We start from the raw sequence: 4,327 nt of genomic DNA on the forward strand, positions 1-4,327 counted from the left end.
TTTTTTTATTCATTTTTCAGGTTTTTAAGCTATCTCCAGTACATTCATTTTCCTGACTATCTAATTTTATCTGAATCAATATCTTTTTTAAGTGTTTTCTATCTGTCTATTTGCCATTTTTTTCAGTGTTCTCCACAGTGCCTTGTCTTGTGTGAATTTAATAATCTCTTTTTATAACCATTTCTGCAAGTTTTCCCTGAACTAAACTACAAACGTATATGTGACTTTTATACTAAACTTTCTGTGGTTTTTAATTCTATCATTTTTAATACCGTTTTTTTTTTCATCGTAATTATTATCATTATTAGTGTTATCGTTGTTATTTTTTATAGAGTTATATCGTTACTGTCATTAATGGTATTATCATTATCATAATCATTATTACTATTATCAACGCTATTATCATAATCATTGTTATAACTGTCATCATTATCCTTCCTATTATTATCATCAATATCATCATCATCATCATTATAATTACTATCATTATCATCATCCTCATTACCATCATTATCATTATAATCAACAATACAACATCACGATTACTACTAACTATAATTTCTAACATCATAATAGATACTATAATTATAATTTTCTATCTCAGAGTGAGTGGGTTCGTCTCCTGCTCACAGTCCGGGGGCAGGAAAGGTATCCTCTCGTTGTGAGGAAAATTATAATGATTATATCTATCATCGTTATTTATTATTGTAACATCATCTTTATTATTGTTATTATTATTATCATCATCTTTATTCTTATTACTACTATCATTGTTATCATCATCATTGTTACTATTATTATTGTTATCATTTTTACTATTATAATTATAATTATTATCATTACTAGCATAATTATCATTATTACAATCATTATTACCATTACCATTATTACTATCATTATTATCATTATCATTATCATTATTACTGTAATTATTATCATTATCATTTTTATTTAACTATCATTATAATTTTTACTCATCATTATCATTATTCATGACTTTAGCATAATCAAGATCACAATCATCATTTCTCAAATCACCATCACCACAAACACCACACATACAACCATCACCACAAACGCCACACATACAACCATCACCATCATCAATACTAGTTTTTTCTATACACCCCCCCTCCCCTTCCCTTCCCCTCACCCCCTACCCCCCCTCCCAAAATTCTTAAGCTTCGCCTAAATGCTTTTATAGCTGACACTCCTCCGTCAGCATGGAAGTTAAGGCGAAGTCAGCATTGTGCATTGTCACAAGAAAGGGACAGAGAGAGAGAGTTGGATCGTATTTCGCTTTTGCAAGGTGACAGAGTTGCGTTTCGTCACAGTTGCATGACGAAGGATATTGCAAACTTTTTTTTTTTTTTTTTTTTTTTTGTAATTTTATTAATGAGTAAATGAATGATGTTAGATATAGATGAATAGTAAATTATGAATAATTTTTTTTATTTTTTATTACTGAATGAATGAATGATGATAGATATAGATGAATAGTAAATGATGAATTTTTATTTTTATTTTTTATTAATGAATAAATGAATGATGATAGATATAGATGAATAGTAAATGATGAATAGATTTTATCATTTTTTTTATTAATGAGTAAATGAATGATGATAGATATATATGAATAGTAAATGATGAATAAATTTTATTATTTTTTTATTAATGAATGAATGAATGATGATAGATATAGATGAATAGTAAATGATGAATAGATTTTATCATTTTTTTTATTAATGAGTAAATGAATGATGCTGGATATAGATGAATAGTAAATGATGAATAGATTTTATCATTTTTTTTTATCAATGAGTAAATGAATGATGATAGATATATATGAATAGTAAATGATGAATAATTTTTATTATTTTTTTATTAATTAATAAATGAATGATGATAGATATAGATGGATAATAAATGGTGAATAAATTGATAGGTGATAAATGATAATGATAATGATGGTAATGATAGTAATGATAATTATGATGATCATCATGATGTTGCTCCTACTACTACTACTACCAATGATGATAATAGAGAGAATAATGATAATAATGATCATGATGGTAATAAAATTAATGATGATGGTAATGCTCATGATATGAATAATGTTAATACTAACAATAAACATTATTATGATGATGATAATGATAATAAAGATAATAAAGATAATGATAAAGATAATAATGGTAATGATAATAAAGATGATTATAATAAAATAACAATATTAATAACAATGATGATAGTAATAGTAATAAAAATTATAATAACGATAATACCAATAACAATAGTAACAAAAACAACCATCATCACAATGATAATAACAAAAACAAACAACAATAAAAACCATCAATCACTATTCATCACATTTCATGAATGAATGAACGAGTGATCGACCAACGAATCTCATGAATGAACAGTGAATGAAACGCATCTTCCACAGGTTTTTGAATAACGGAGAATTACACAGCCGGTGAAGTCCTGGTGGCTAATTCAGTCGAAGCCCCTTGCTTTGGAAGGGGAATTAATCAGCTTTATTCAAGATCAACGGATGGGTTTAATCGAGAGGTTGGTCGTGGAATGGATTTGTTTGTTTGTTTGTTTGTTTGGATTTTTGGGGAGTGGGTGATTCTTGGTTATCATCGATTTATCAAATGGTTGGTATTATCTGAATGTCAGTGGTCAAGTTGTTATCATCACTAACCAGTCAGTTATCGGATAATCTTCATGATCACCAGCCAGTCAGGTGTCAGATTATTGTTATTATCTGCCTCTTAGTTAGCAAATAATTATCATCACCGCCCAGTCAGTTATCCAAAAGACATCATCACTAACCAGTCAGTTAAAATATAATCATCATCACCAACCAGTCAGTTGTCCAAAAGACATCATCACTAACCAGTCAGTTACCAAATAATCATCATCACTAACCAGTCAGTTCCCAAATGATCATCATCACCAACCAATCAATTAAAATATAATCATCATCACCAACGTGTCAACCAACCACCAATCATCCCTATCCTCTCAGGAAAACAAAAACAAAACAAAAACCAACAAAAACAAATGAATAAACAAATAAACTGAATAATCATAAGGACCCGAACCCGTTCCTTTGATCCGATCCCACCCCCCTTCCGTGATCACCTCGACTCAATTTGTCCTTTAAAAAGACCAATACTATTTCTTCTATGAAAGTCTTTGATCCTTCTGTGAGAGTCTCTCTGTTTGTGTCCAGTCTCGCCTCTTTGCTCCGTCCTTATGTTTAATTCCTATTCCTTTAGGTCCTTCGTGATGAATGTTCCTTTAGTGATCTTTGAGATAAGGTTGAGAAGGACTTACCTATCTCCTTTTATGGTTTGGTTTGCCTTGAGTGTGGTGGTTGGGTTGTTTATGCTAGTGTCTGGGTCTGCGGAAAGGGCGGCTCGAAACTAGATGTTGAGTTGTGGTTTCTTAATAGTGCATATGTGTCTTGATATATGTGTCTTAATATGTCTTGATATATGTGTCTTAATATGTCTTTATATATCTATCTTAATATATTGATATGTCTTAATATATCTATCTTAATATATCTATCTCAATATTTGCGGAAAGGCCGCAGAAGTTAACTAGAAGTTAAGTTGTGGATTCTTAATAATGCATATGTGTCTTGATATATGTGTCTTAATATGTCTTGATATATCTATCTTGATATATTAATATGTCTTAATATATGTGTCTTAATATGTGTCTCAATATGCTGGTGTCTAGATCTGCGGAAAGGTCGGCTCGAAACTCGAAGCCAAGATGTGGTTTCTTAACAGTGCATGTGGTGTTTGGCTTGCGTGTACTTCCGCGTGGCTATGTTATTCTTTGTCATTTGGGTTCTCTCTTTGTTTGCTGCTCTGCCATTCTCCCTGTCTGCCTCTTCTTTCTCTTTCTCTCTTTCCTCTCTCTCTCTCTCTCTCTCTCTTCTCTCTCTCTCTCTCTCTCTTTCTCTCTCTCTCTCTCTCTCTCTCTCTCTATCTTTTTATCCCCCCTCCCCTCTCTCTCTCCCTCTTTCTTTCTCTCTCTCTCTCTCTTTCTACCCCCTCTCTCTCTCTCTCCCCCCCTCTCTCTCCCCCCCCTCTCTCTCCCTCTTTCTTTCTCTCTCTCTCTCTCTCTCTCTCTCTCTCTCTCTCTCTCTCTCTCTCTCTCTCTCTCTCTCTCTCTCTCTCTCTCTCTCTCTCTCTCTCTCTCTCTCTCTCTCTCTCTCTCTCTCTCTCTCTCCTCCCATTCCATCCAATTACCTTAAAGGCCGAGACCATTTTTGTTTTACAGTAGGGAATTTTTCGAC

Source organism: Penaeus japonicus, unplaced genomic scaffold (assembly GCF_977035675.1).
Source record: "Penaeus japonicus unplaced genomic scaffold, GWHDUDI00000001_assembly GWHDUDI00000029, whole genome shotgun sequence".
NCBI lineage: Eukaryota > Metazoa > Arthropoda > Malacostraca > Decapoda > Penaeidae > Penaeus > Penaeus japonicus.